This window comes from Sus scrofa, chromosome 14 (genome assembly GCF_054392235.1).
Source record: "Sus scrofa isolate SSC_HxYL_T2T_F1_AM1 chromosome 14, Sscrofa_HxYL_maternal_Yorkshire_Landrace_v2.0, whole genome shotgun sequence".
In the NCBI taxonomy this organism is placed as follows: domain Eukaryota; kingdom Metazoa; phylum Chordata; class Mammalia; order Artiodactyla; family Suidae; genus Sus; species Sus scrofa.
In genome coordinates this window covers 145,323,675-145,338,443 of record NC_139396.1, presented here as the reverse complement: position 1 = coordinate 145,338,443, position 14,769 = coordinate 145,323,675, and the positions used below count along the sequence as shown (strand labels likewise).

The 14,769-nt window shown below is 45.8% G+C and overlaps 1 long non-coding RNA gene across 5 annotated transcripts in view; it reads left to right on the top strand.

Moving 5' to 3' along the window:
- Nucleotides 1–14,769, top strand: part of LOC110256754 (uncharacterized) — a 72,225-nt gene that overhangs the window by 44,601 nt on the left and 12,855 nt on the right. For 3 of the 5 annotated variants that reach the window (XR_014826224.1, XR_014826223.1, XR_014826225.1), the window contains 3 exons: nt 2,617–2,672; nt 4,139–4,217; nt 6,825–8,830. This is a non-coding gene — a long non-coding RNA (uncharacterized LOC110256754). Of the gene's footprint in view, nt 1–2,616; nt 2,673–4,138; nt 4,218–6,824; nt 8,831–14,769 lie in introns of those variants that run through there. The other 2 variants (XR_014826227.1, XR_014826226.1) reach the window with 1 other exon arrangement.

The following is a 14,769-nucleotide window of genomic DNA, read 5'->3' as shown; positions in this document are numbered from 1 at the left end:
GCTGTGGTGTGGGTTGCAGATGCGGCTCGGATCCCGCATTGCTGTGGCTCTGGTGTAGGCTGGCGTCTACAGCTCTGATACGACCCCTAGCCTGGGAACCTCCATATGCTGTGGGAGGGGCCCAAGAAATGGCAAAAAGACAAAAACAAAAACAACAAAAACAGCCTTTCACAGCACACCGATGTTTCAGAGCCAGATAGGAGCATATGGAGATGACCTAGATTCCATTCTCTTTTGCAAATTGAGGTTTGGAGGCTGTAGCAGATTTATGCAAACGCATGGCTACAAAGTGGAGGGGGCTAGACTAGAACTTAGCCCTCTGAGCCCTGAATCCCACCTTGCTCCCTTGCCCTATTACTCCATACTTCTGTGTGTGCCTGAGTATCCAACCAGAGAAGGAAAATCTGGAGAGGAGGATCCCTTTCGAGAGCTTTGCTCAAGGGAGAAGCTCAGAGATCATGGAAAACAAATTAGACTTCTTAGCATTGCTGAGATGACTGACAGTAATACTCGATGGGCTGTTTTTATGACCAGAACCCATCTTTCTGGGTCTTGGGTAAGCAGGGTCAGGCAGGCTCTGGAACTTGGCATTCGCTTGAGCCAAGAACGCTTGATTGCAACAGCATTTTGCTGCTTGAACATTATTAGTTTTGAAACATGTTTCTGCCTGGTCTCAGAACCTGAGTTAAACTTGGAACTGATAGATCAGTGGAGTGAAAGGTGGTATAGATACAGTCAGCTATGAACCAGACACCGATTATTCATTCAGCAGAATGTATGGAGGCCCGACACTTAACTCTTGCTAAGTTTTGCTGTTCACCTTCCCAGTGGAGGGAAGGCTGAATAAGTAAGATATGTAATAGTGCTACGGAGAAGGTAACAGGAAGTTCCCAAGGTGGGGAATTCACCTCACTGAGAAGGGGACATTTGAATAAAGACTTGTAGGAGGCTGGAGAGTGAGCCACACCAGTGACTGGGAAGGAATGACTCAGAGGGAAGAAGGAGCACAAAGTTCTAGAGGCAGGAGCCTGCCTGGGAGCTGGAGGAGTAGCACAGGGTCTGGTGTGGCTGGACCAGTGCATTAGGAGAAGTCATAGGCTATCAGGTCAGAGTGGTTGGTACCAGGGGCCAGAGCATCACAGGGACTTAGGGCTGGACCAGAGCCCTAAGTGAGAGAGAAGATCTGATATTGAGTGTGTTTTAAACGTATCGTCCAATGCAATTTTAGCTAACAAATATGGTACCAGGGGCCAGAGCATCACAGGGACTTAGGGCTGAATCAGAGCCCTAAGTGAGAGAGATGATCTGATACTGAGTGAATTTCAAACATATCGTCCAATGCAATTTTAGTTAACAAATATGTGGTGTCTGCTTTTAACAGTCAAGGTAAATACAGCACAACTCTGAAGCACTCACCGTGAAGATGAAACAATGGGAAAAGAAAAGAAATAACTGTAACAAGAGGTTGTGTAAGATAAATACTGACAGGAGCAAGTCACTAGGGGACATTGCTCTTGTTTCTAGGGTCAGGGACAAAGGTTTTGCTGATCTGGTGTTTGGATGGATTTTTAAGAATGGATAAGATTTCTGAAATCTTAACTGTTCTGATAATAAAATTAATATACATACATTATAAAAATGTAAAAACTGGAGTTCCTGTTGTGGCTCAACACTAATGAATCCTACTGGTATCCATGAGGATGTGGGTTTGATTCCTGGCCCTGCTCATTGGGCTAAGGATCCAGCTTTGCTGTGAGCTGTGGTGTAGGTTGCAGATGCAGCTCAGGTCTCACGTTGCTATGGCTGTGGTGTAGGCCAGCAGCTGTAGCTCTGATTCGACCCCTAGCCTGGAAAATTCCATATGCTGCACCTGAAACCCTAAAAAGCAAAAAAAAAAAAAAAGCTGCAAATACGGAAAGACATGGGAGGAGTTCCCTTGTGGCAAAGCGGGTTAAGGATCCGGCATTTTCACTGTAGCAGCTTGGGTTGCTGCTGTGGCTCAAATTCAGACCGTGGCCTGGGAATTTCCATATGCTGCAGGCATGGCCGAAAAGAATGAGACACAGGAGCTCCCTAGTGGTCTAGCGGTTAGGACTGGGTACGTTCCCAGCTGCAGCCCAGGTTCAATCCCTGGTCTGAGAATTGAGATCCCACGCCAAGCTACTGCACACTGGGACAAAAAACAATAAACAAACAACAATAACAAAAACCCCAGAAAGGCAAATATAACCACTGATTATCCCACATCTGGAGATAATCGCTATTAGCGCTTTGGTGATTTTTCTTTTCCCTCCCCCTACAAATACACACACACACACACACACACATAGTATAAAATTTGGATCAAACTATCACAGATGTGCAAAGATATATTTCCAAATTACCAGCAACTTAGTGGCCTAAAACAACACAAATATATTGTAGTTCTAGAGGTCGAAACACAAAATTAGTCCCAGGGGGCTAAAAGTAAGAGGTCGGCCAAGCTGCGTTATAATATGAGGAGGCCCTTGCTTCTCTCCTTGTCTTTTCCAGATTCTTTAGCTACCAGCTTGTTATCACCCTGACCTCTGCTTCCATGGTCACACCTCCTTCTCCGACTCCAGTCTCTTTCTACAGACCCTTGTGACAATCTTGTGCCGCTCGGACAATCCAAGATAACCTGCCTCCCTATGGTAAGATCCTTCACTCAATTGTATCTGCCAAGTCCCTTTTGCTGCATAAAATAATACATACACACGTTCTGAGGGTTAAGACATGGACATCTTTGAAGATTGTTATCCTCTGGATCACAGGGCATAACCCGTGTGAGTGATCTATTTGACTAGACATATTGGCGCTTTGGGGGAGGTGAGGCCACAGGGACTGAAGAGGAGAATCTTGAATATCTTCTGTAATGAAGACTCAGTTGGGTACCAGGAGGGCTCGGATCTCTGTCCCACCTCTCAGTGTGGGGCTTTGGGAAATTCATCCAGTCTTTCTGTGGCCTCAACGTGCTTCTCACTCCAGTTTTCATCTTGACCTTCATCAGCGGTTTCTGTGGGCCCTGGGGCCTGTGAGATTCTTGCAACTCAATGAATCTGTGTGTTGCAAGTCACATGGCTGCTCTCAATCGGTCCTATTTTTCAAGTGCACAGAGATGCTGTCTTGATGAATAACAGCATTCATTTGGAAATGTTACTGAATTCATAGTCGCTATTTGTCAGTCCCCAACCTCAGCAAATAGAAAACTACTCATACATGGGGAGGCGGTGACTTTATCATGGGGTTTGGAACCACTCTGGTGAGTGGATCCTCCCCGCACAAAGATGCTTACTGAGTCGAGGAGGAATGGGGGAGGCCTGTTTTTTTTCAGAAGCAGGGAGATGTTGGTGCACCCGTCTCCCAGGAAAGCCACATTGAGGGCATGTGGGGGCTTGGAGGCTTATTGGGATCACCTGGGTGTCCGCCTGTGTCCCGTGCCCTCCCATCCTGAGGTGATTGGTCTGGGGTCCATGAGTGCAGAGAGGGTTAAAAGCGCCACAGGTCGAGCTCCCATCGTGGCTCAGCAGTAATGAACCTGACTAGTAACCAGGAGGACACGGGTTCGATTTCTGGCCTCACTCAATGGTTTAAGGATCTGGTGTTGCCATGAGCTGTGTGTGGTGTAGGTCGCAGACATGGCTTGGATCTGGTGTTGCTGTGACTGTGGTGTAGGCCAGTAGCTACAGCTCTGATTTGACCCCTAGCCTGGGAGCTTCCAACTGCCACAGGTACGACTCTAAAAAGACAAAAAACAAACCAAAAAACCCAGGTTATTTCATATCCAGCAAAGTTAGAGAACCACTGGTTTAAGGTGGTGCCAGACGCGGCAAGAGGCTGAGAGGGACCACCTGAGAACTCATTCAGGTGAAAGGAAATGAATGGGGTGGGAGTGGGGCAGAAAGATGGGGACAGTGGAGGCTCCGCAGAGGTGGAATCAGTGGCCCCTGGATGACAGGGTGCATTTGGGAACTGAAGAGGTCAAATGGAAACACACTAATATTAACAATAATAATTGCAATAAAATACAGAAGAGAGGAGACCACAGACTTTAAAAACTGCTCACGATGTGCCATGGGCTGTGTTAATATTTCTGCACATTCTCTCTTTCTCCTTACAGCTGTCCTGGGGGTTGGAACTCTGATCAGCCCCCTTGTCCCAGATGAGGACAAGGGAAGATAGGAGAAGTAAGGCAGCTGGTAAGTAACTGAACCAGGACCTATGCCCAGGTCTCTCTGACCCACATTCTGAGTCCTTAACCTTCAGTCCACACAGCCCCATCCTCAGGCTTGTGTGACTTCTGTACTGTCTCACCAACATGCTGCAAAGGGCCCAGGCTGGTCTCCAGTCAGGATGTCTGTGGGGTCCTGTCTCTGAGCTGACTCCTCAGCTATTCTGGGTGAGTTCTTACACCCAGCAGTGGTCACCTTTAGACCTACAAGGCCTGTGGGTTACTGTCGGGGAGTCTGGGATCTGAATGGCCAGGGAAGTGCTTCCCAAAGTCCAGGACCTGCAACCCACCTCCAGGTCTTTGCAAAATCCTCCCACAGCCTCTGTCCCAGGCACTCCTGGAAAATCCCCCTCAAGGTCTCGCTTCCCCCAAGAGGTTTTCATGTTCCAGGTGGAATGTTCAAGGAGGATAGTTTAATAGGCCTGATAACTGCAAAGAAATTACTTGGGAGAGATGATTTAAAAGGTATGTTGGGGAGTTCCCGTCGTGGTTCAATGGTTAACGAATCCGACTAGGAACCATGAGGTTGCGGGTTCGATCCCTGGCCTTTCTCAGTGGGTTAAGGATCCGGCATTGCCGTGAGCTGTGGTGTAGGTCGCAGACGTGGCTTGGATCTGGTGTTGCTGGGGCTCTGGGGTAGGCCAGCGGCTACAGCTCTGATGAGACCCCTAGCCTGGGAACCTCCATATGCTGTGGGAGTGGCCCAAGAAATGGCAAAAAAAAAAAAAAAAAAAAAGGTATGTTGGCAAGATTGGAATGTTTACATGCGTAATTGGCATGCCCTTAAACTGGAATAATGTGATAATTGCTTACTGTGGGGTTTTGCTGCTAGAGGGAAGGATTTCAATGTTTAAAACTTTGAACTGAGTTTTATTGTGAGAGCGTGCGTTTGAAATACGTAAATGGCGTAGCCCAGGAGGCAGCCTTGTATTAGCTAATTCACTTGGGCCTGAACGATGCCGCTTTGCCCTCATCTACAGAGATACGTATGACTCCTGTTCATTGGCCATTGAGTTGTCTTTTTTTCTCTTTCTCTGCTTTTCCATTTTTGGTTTAAAACAATGGAAATTTATTGTCAAACAGTTCCGGAGGCTAGAATTCCAAAATCAAGGTGTCAGCTGAACCAGGCTCCCTCTGAAACCTGGAGGAGAATCCTACTTTGCTTCCTAGCTGCTGGTGGTTTGCCCGAAGCCCTGGGTTTCCTTGGCCTCCAGCTGCACGACTCCAGCCTCTGTCTTTGTCATCGCATGCCTCCTCCCTGCGCCTCCGTCTTCCCATGGCTGTCTTGCGATAGGACACCAGCCATATTAGGGATTAGAGATTAGTGGCCCGCCCTACGCCAGCGTGATGTCATCTTCACTCATGACACCTGCACAACCCCGTTTCTAGGAAGTAGGTCTCATTTTAACGTACCAGAAATTGCTAGGACCTCAACATATATTGGGGAAAGGGGGTTCGCCCTTCAACTTATGACTCTCCTCTCATTTGACCGTATTTCATTTCAAGGCTTTTTACAGGAAATTATCTCTTTTTGTTGTTCATTATCATTTTATCAATTAATCCTCACACCAATTCCTTGAGGTGGGCCATTATCACCTCTCTTGGGCAGCTAGGAAACTTACTGAAGATCGTACAGCTTGAGGGATCTGGAGGCAGGGTTTGAACCCAAGCAGCTGATTCTCAGTCCTGTCCACTCAGGGATTTACTGTGAAGAGGAAAGGAGACATAGAATACAACTGGGAGCAGAGGTCCCAAATCAATTTTTCTTATGAATTTAAAGAATTCATTAAAAAAATACCAAACACCTGTTGAATATTAGGCACTGTTGGCGCTAGGGAGACAGGAGAGCCAAAGCAGATTCAGTCAAGAGTGGGTCTTATGGTCCGTGGAAGACAGACACAAATCCAGTAACCTCCCAGATGGATGTGGTTAAGTACACACCCAGATTAGTGCTCTGAAAAAAACTGACCCAGTTTTAAGAACATTGAACTGGGAACTGGCCAAGACTGAGGGAGAGGGATACGTCAGAATAATATGACAGTTATTTTTAATGAGAGACATTAAAAATGGGTAGGACATCACAAAGGTGTCTGATAAATAATCAGATAAATAATCTAGTGTGGTTTCCATACCATGGGATGTGAATGATCAGTGAATTGTGAAATCAATTTGGTGGCTGCAACCAGCATTTAAAAAATAAAATGGAATAGATTTTTTTTTTTTTTAATGCATCTGCAGCACGCAAAAGTTCCCTGGGCTGGGAATCAAACCCGTGCCACAGCAGTGACCCAAACCACTGCAGTGACAACAGCAGATCTGTAACCTGCTGAGCCAAAGGAGAATTCCTAAAAAATAAAAGGGAATAGAATCAACTATCAGTGGGCATCGCCCATAGGAAGATAGATTTGTGAAACTTTTAGTTACACAGTATATGTGTGTGTTGAGTGTCACTGAGTCCTGATGTAAAATGTATTTCATGATGCATTATCATCAAAAAAAAGAGAAGCATTGCATGAGCTCTGGTGATCAAGTAGAGTCCTAAGTTTGAATCTCAACCTTGCTTTATGTTTCCAAGGTCCCGTTGCGCAGCTTATTTAATTTCTCCAAGAGCTCTCTTCTCCTGAAGCAGAAGAGCATCTCTCTGTCCAGCTGCAGGCAGAGAATGAAGCAATGCCTGGGACGTGTCTAGATCAAGGCCATCTCCCTTTTCCCAGTGGCTTGGTCATGTTCAGAGGATGCTCACAGAGCAAAGGCTCCCCCATCTCCCACTCTCCTCACACCTGTATCATTTCTAGACAGTGAGCACCCAGGGTCTCTGGCACCACAAAGCAGGCTCTTTTTGTGCCCCACATCACAGCTCCTTGGCCCCCTTTCTAGCTTCTGACAGTGGTGGTGGGCAGTTCTTTGGCCATTGCCAGGGTCAGGGCTTTCTCTGAAGCTGAGGAAGTCTGCTCAGGCCACGTGTAAGTGGAGCCTGGAGCTGGGAGCTCTTAGTGGCGCTGGGGAAATCCTCAACCAGTCTCCAATTCTTCTGAGTCACATCTTATACCATCCCTGGGGGATTGGGCTCTGTTTCCCAAGGCGGTAACCAGCTCAATAATGCACCCTTAATGGGCTTGCCCCTGGCTGATCCCATTTTCCTACTTGCCTCATCCTGCTTGCTGGGATTTTTTTCCCCAAAAACCACCTGCTACCAAGTGCTGCTTTCAGGGGAACCACTGAAGACAGGGCAGCACCTGAAGAGGCTCAGGAAAATTTCCTCAACAGCTCCCAGTTATGGAAATTCCACCCAACCTGCTGGTTCTCACTTCCTTGGACTAATGAAAACCCAAAAGTGCAGGGACAGTGAAAGCCCCAGAGAATCCACACTTTTATTTTATTTTTTTAGCCTTCTCAGATTGAGCTTGGGAATTGGTTCTGGGTTGCCTCACTTTCTTTCATTTCCTGGAGGATTCACAGGAGGAAGTATTAATTACATCATAACAAATACATGAAAATACAGTTGTCATGGAGTAAGCAACTTCTATTCATTTTAAATTTGCTATTTCAACTTGTGTTCATCTCTATTTTAATTTAATTAAAATGTTAAAGGAGGCAGGTAAAATTTAATTTCTTTTTCTTTCTTTTTTTGCTTTTTTTTTTTAGGGCTGTACCCACGGCATATGGAGGGTCCCAGGCTAGGGGTTGAATCAGAGCTACACCTGCCTGCCTACACCACAGCCACAGCAACGAGTGATCCAAGCCGCGTCTGCAACCTACACTACAGCTCACCGCAACGCTGGATCCTTAACCCACCGAGTGAGGGCAGGGATCGAACCTGTGTCCTCATATATACTGGCTGGATTTGTTTCTGCTGCACCATGATGGGAATGACTTAATTTCTTTTTTTTTTCCCTTTTTTTTTTTTTTTTTTTTGTCTTTTTGCCATTTCTTGGGCTGCTCCCACAGCATATGGAGGTTCCCAGGCTAGGGGTCTGATCGGAGCTGTAGCCACCGGCATACGCCAGAGCCACAGTAACATGGGATGCTAGCCGCGTTTGCAACCTACACCACAGCTCACGGCAACACCAGATCCTTAACCCACTGAGCAAGGCCAGGAATCAAACCCGCAACCTCATGGTTCCTAGTCAGATTCGTTAACCACTGCGCCACGACGGGAACTCCAGGAATGCCTTAATTTCTTTTTTAACAACTTTCTTAAGATATAATTCACATACCATACAATTCACCTATTTGAAGTGTAAAGGTCAATGGTTATTAGTCAATGTATAGTGTCATTCAGCCATCACCACAATCAGTTTTAGAAGCTTTTCATCGTCACAGTAAAAAAATCCCTTATCCATTTATAGTCAATCCTTACTTCTCTCCAACATCCTTTCCATCCTCTGGCAATCACTAATATCTATTTTCAGTCTCCAAGGATTTGTCTATTCTGGACATTTCATAGAAATGGAATCATTTGTGGTCTTTTCTGTTTGGCTTCTTTTACTTTGTATAATATTTTCAGGGTCCATGGAAGTTGCAACATGTATTAGCACTTGATATCTTTTTATTACCAAATAATATTCTATTGTATATCCATTACCTTTTGATTGTCTTTTTTGTTCATTGTAGCACTCCTAACACCTAGACCAGTGCCTGCCAGATTATTGGATAAATATATACACAAATGAATGAGTGGAATGAATGAGCGATTGATGATAGCTCTCATAACAGGAACAAGACTCATTCTAAAACGTAAGCTGTGAAGGAGGTGTAAATATCTTTATTTTACTGTAACTAAGTTAAATTCCTATTTTGAGCACCAACTTGCTCAATGCAGAGCCTCCTTGCCTAAGGATATATGTGTCTCCAGATCATCACCTACCCACACTCAAATGTCCTCTGGGACAGTGGCGGTCCCAAAGATTGCAGGTGCAGCTACTGCTGCAAGGGTTCTCCTTGAAACTTCCCTGCTCTTTAGCATGCAGGTATCCCTGCTAGGATAGGCTAAGGAATAGCTTCAAGGCTATCTGAGATCCTCTCTGCCTGGACACACAGCCAGTGGCTACATCTCTGGAGTCCTGCAACCTTTCCAGGTGCTGCAAAATGATGCAGGACAATTAGATTGTTCACAGTTCTCAACTCTTGTTCTCATTCCCCCTGATTGCCCACTTTTTAGCCATCCATAATGGGAAGAGCAGAGGCTTGAGCCAACTGTCACGGGATCAGATACAAATTCTATCACGCTAGCTGTGTGATCTTAGACAATTCCTTTCTCTCTTCTGAATCTCACTTTCCCTTTTGGTAATGTTACGGTGGTGAACAGCAATAATGCACATGTCTCTGCAAAGTCCACTGGCCCTCTTGTCCCTATGGGTTGAGGCCGTTCTGAGCTCAACACAAAACTAAGCAGTTCTGTACTTTGGATGACCACCACTCTGACTACTCCTACCCTAACCCCCCACTCACCCTATGCCAGCCTTCATGGCCAACCTGCCAATGCTCCGATCATGTTGCTGTTCCAGGATCTTTGCATTTTCTTTTTTTCTTTGTTGTCTTTTAGGGCTGCACCCATGGCATATGGAAGTTCCCCGGCGAGGGATGGAATTGGAGCTGCAGCTGTCATTCTATACCACAGTCGCAGCAACGAAGGATCTGAGCCAGGTCTGTGATCTGCACCACAGCTCACGACAACGCCAGATCCTTAATCCACTGAGTGAGGCCAGGAACTGAACCCATGTCCTCATGGATACTAGTTGGGTTCATTACCGCTAAGCCACAATGGGAACTCCAGACCTTTGCATTTTCTGCTTCTCTACCTGAAAGGCTCTTCTCCTAGACATCTGTAGGACTAGCTCCCTCATTTCCCTTAGGTTTTGATGAAAACTCACCTCTTGCATGCAGCCTTCCTGGCCTGCCCCAGCACCCACCTCTTCCCTCTCACATACCACCCCATCTATGTGCATCCTTCCTTAACTTAGGTTTGCCCCCAAGCAGGTATCGCTACCTTATGTTTGATATCCTATTTATGTGTCTATCTTCCCCACCACATCAGCTACATGAGAACAGACTTTTTTGTTTTATTCATTTGTCTATTTTCTTTTTTGGCCACCCCTTAGCATATGGATCTGAGCCATAGTTGTGACTTATGCTGCAGCTGCTGCAACTCCAGATCCTTTAGCCCACTATGCCAGCTCAGGGGACTTAACCTTGCACCACAGTGGGAACTCCAACATGAGAACAAATTTTGATCTGTTGAGTTTACTAGTATAGTCCCAGCACCCAGAATACTTTATGAGATGCTTTGAGAGTATTTGTTGAATGAATGAATGAATGAATGAAGATGTGGGGGATGAGGAAAGCCTATACCATCTGGCTTGTCATATTCACTGTCTGCCTTCTGGATTCAGCCCCGGTCGGGATTTCCCTAGCCTCTGAGATGCTAGTTTCCCCTCCTGTCCCTTCTTCCCCACCCCCAGATCTCTAGATGTCTCATCACTTACTTTTGCACAGCAATTTAGCTTCTTTGAATTTGCATGCCACATATGAGGAGGAGGTGAGCCATAAAGGACCTAGAGTTCAGGAGAAGTCAAATTTTGGAAAAATGGTTTTCTTCTTTTCTGCATAAAGTGCTTATCAGAGGCCTGAACTGACGTGCGTATAGGAGGAGTTCCCATTGCGGCTCAGCAGTTAACCAACTCAACTAGTATCCATGAGGACACAGGTTCGATCCTTGGCCTTGCTCAGTGGGTTAAGGATCCAGCGTTGCCCTGAGCTGTGGTGTAGGTCGGATATGTGGCTCAGATCCTCCGTTGCTGTGTCTGTAGCTTTGGCATAGGCCAGCAGCTACAGCTCCAATTCGACTCCTAGCCTGGGAACCTTCCTTCACGTGCTGCTGGTGCAGCCCTAAAAAGACAAAAAAAAGGGAAGAAAAAGTACATATGGGAAACAAGAAAGCAGTGCCAAATACAGTCCTGCACACAGTAGGCACTCATATGCCTGTGGACGGCAGCCATTAGGAAAGTTGAGCTTCAGAGATGCTACCTCAGCTCACGGCTCCATTGCAGGCGTGCGTTACCTCTCAAGTGGCATGTTTCAGAATCTGAACACATGCCCACTCCACCTTCTCTTAGGTACGAAAAGTTTGTCAAGGAAGAGAAAAGTAGAACCGGAAGGAACTGGGATGCACGTGGATGTTGTGGGTCTCTGCCCACCCATCGATGTCTCCAGGGCAAAATCCGAGGGTTGTTTACGATGTTCAAGGGGGTCCACCTGAGGTGCTGAAGGTGAGGGCTTTGTCATTTTCTCCTACACCTGGTCCCATTGCCACCCACTAATATGCTAAGGCAGGTAGCAACATACCTTAAGATGTTGGGTTTGTTCAGGGCCTGAGCAGCACATGGTCTAATACATCAGGTCTGGTTTGTTCTAGCTCTCTATTCCCCTCCAACTTCCTGTGTGACCTTGAGGAACATGCTCAACTTCGCTGAGCCTTTGGGTAAGCCTCTCCAAAGATCATCCACTGGCAAATGACAACATCAGGTGGTTTTCAAAGGCTGGGCTGCTGCTTGGTGCCTTGACAAACGAGATGCCTGGGACATAAAGGCCTTTGTGTACAATTTGCCTGAGACCTAAAGCGGAAGTGAGAAGCAGCTGCATGTCTGGTGTGTCGTTCTCTGTAGAGATGCGGGCATCTGTTGGCAAAGCTTGAGGCATCAATAGCTTCCTGTGGGTATTTTAGATCTGAATGCCCAGCTCAGTTGGGCTTGTCAGTTTCAATTTCTCCCTCATCAGTGGGAGCATCTGAGGATTTGTATGAAGAAGGTGGACTCCATCCTTGACTCTCTTCTCTACACCAATGTCTAGTTAGCGGTGTTGAGCAGTTCCCTGTCCTAAATGGCTTCCAAAGCAGCCTCTTGTCTCCTTTTCCCAGAACTCACCCTGGTGCAGACCCTGACCCCCTATCCGGCAGCAGCCTCCTATCCTGCAACCTCTCTGGTTTCAGATAAGCTAGAGTGATGGTTGGAGCTAGGCTGGGATCACCCCACACCCTGACCCCATTGCTTAAGCCCTTCAAAGCCTCTCTCTGCTGTCCTATAAAGAAAGCCTCAATTCTTCCCATGACTCCCACCACCCTCTGTGTTCATCCCTCCTGCCCCGGCACTTTATAACCCCGGTCACAGGGGAGGGCTTGCCCCCATTCCCACCTCTAGTCTTCCCACATGCTGTGCTTTTTGGTTGGAACTATCACCTTTCCCATCGTCACTGGGGAGCTTCCACTGGATCCTTAGGCCACTCTACAGGGGAGGCACTCTCTTCTACTTTCCCGGACCCACTGTCTCTGGCTTAGCCTGAGCTTTCTCCTACCATGCTAACTTTGATTTGCTGGAGGCATCTGCCAGGAATGCTAGTTTGAGAAGGTTTTGGAGACCAAGGTGAGTGGGAAAGAGAACTGTGAATGGATAATGGCTTTTTCAGTGGACGTGGGGCAGGTGTTTATGCATGGTAAAGGCTTTGCCACCTGATGTGACCCTTCCCCTCACCTAGGTCTATCCCATTCCTTCCCCCGGGAGGTCCTCTGACTGGTTCTGCTCATACCCATCTCGCCTTCTCCAAATGCCTTTGCGTAGAATCAGAGCCATACACCTTAGCCCTGACTTCTGTAATTGTTCCTGTCTCCCGAGGCTGGATGCTCTTAGGAAATAAGAAGCTTTTAATGGTACCTACTCTGTTCCCATCCAGCAGGGCTGGAGATCATTACTGATGGCTGGATGGCTCCATGTACCACTTCACTCTGGCTCCCCAAGTACCCTGTTGATGGTCACCTGTCCTTCTCCCTTCTGGCTCTAAGACTCTGGGCTCCCAATGCTCTGATCTCATCTCCTGCTGTAGCCTGTCTGTACCATGCTTGAGCTTCTCCTGATTCCCTACTTCCCATCGTTCAAGTTCAATTCAAATGCTACCTCCTGAAAGACCCCTTCCTGATGACCCCACCGTGCTCCTTTGTGACTCTCTAGAAGCTTACCCTCCTTTCTAGTCTTTATAGCATGTGTCCTCTTTTGAAACTATTTATTTCAGTGTTTCCTTTATTTTTCTTGTTGTCCCCCCGACTCCTGTGCCCCCATATATAAACTCCCACATTTTTTGGTCTTGGTCTCACTGTATCCTCAGACCAGGCAGTGTTGCTGAAAGGATGGATGGATGAATGAGTGAGTGAGTGAGTGAGTGAATGAATGAATGAATGAATGGACAAATGACTAAAGAATGGGCTGGCTATCCTTGAGACTGATCCAGTAGGGGGGATGCTTTTTACCAGACTGTTAATTGCCCAGGCTTCTGGGATTTGCAGGCTTCTCACTCTGCAAATTCAGGAGAATTGTAGATGGTCTCTTGCTTTCTGGGAGAAGTCAGTGTTTTTTTTTTTTTTACTGGAGAGAAAGAAAAAGAAAGAAAGAAGAAAGAAGTCGCTGTGGATTTGAAAGTGGGCGGGGCCCTCTGAAAGGTAAAGAACCATGAGCTACCTTTCTGTTCCCCATCTTCTCCTGCTTGTGGCAAGAAAGGAGGCTGGGAAAGTGCCCTTGCAGTGGCCATATTTTCAGAAAAACAATAAGCCACGTTTCACAGCTGAGGCACCAGAAAGAACAAATAGCCCTCTATTGGGCTCTGAGCCTTGGACTTGAGAATCCCCTGAAGATGGTAAGGGGGTTTAATATTTCTCAGCAGAAAGTGCTTTTGGAGAAGGGAAACAGAGAAGGAGGAAAGTATTTTCCTGTATCCTTTTTGGTCTTAACAAACCAAGCCTTTTCCTCAGGTGAATGCTTTTTTTTTTTTTTTTTTCTTTTTTTCTGCAATTTCCATTCTCAAAGCTTACTGTTTAGTGATGCTCAAAGACTGTCTTTCCTCCAAGTCCAGGCAGGGAACTGCTTAACTTGAGATTGCTCTTTGTTTCTAACCTTTTTTTACTATGATCAGTTTGGAAAACACCAACAGGCAGATGGAAGAAAATTAAAACAATCTATATTCCTGGCATTCAGTGGCAAATCTACAGGCTTTTGGTTCTTTCACATCTGTATTATTTGCTTCTCTCATATATGTTTATGAAAATTGGGAACAGGTCATACATATTGCTTTTTCAGTTGACAATATATCATAAACCATCATGAACATTCTTATTTAAGAAGAAATTTTTTGTCTTATTATAAATTAATGCACTTTTGCTACAGAGAATTAGGAAAATTAAATGAAATAAAAAAGCCCAGATAGCACAGAGAAATTTAAAAAATCTGTAATTTTATCATTCATAAATAATCACTGTAAAATACATACATAACTATTCTTTAAAAACATATTCCCAAGAATGTAATTATATCTAAAAGCTATTCTTAAAAGAATAAAAATCATGCCATGTTGTACATTTTGTGAGGCCAGGGAAATATTCTCTCATAATATGACCATTTAAAATCAAGTACATTTCATATGTAACATGGTTATTATATGCTAAGATATGGCTGATGCTATTGGTCCAGTGAAGACTATTT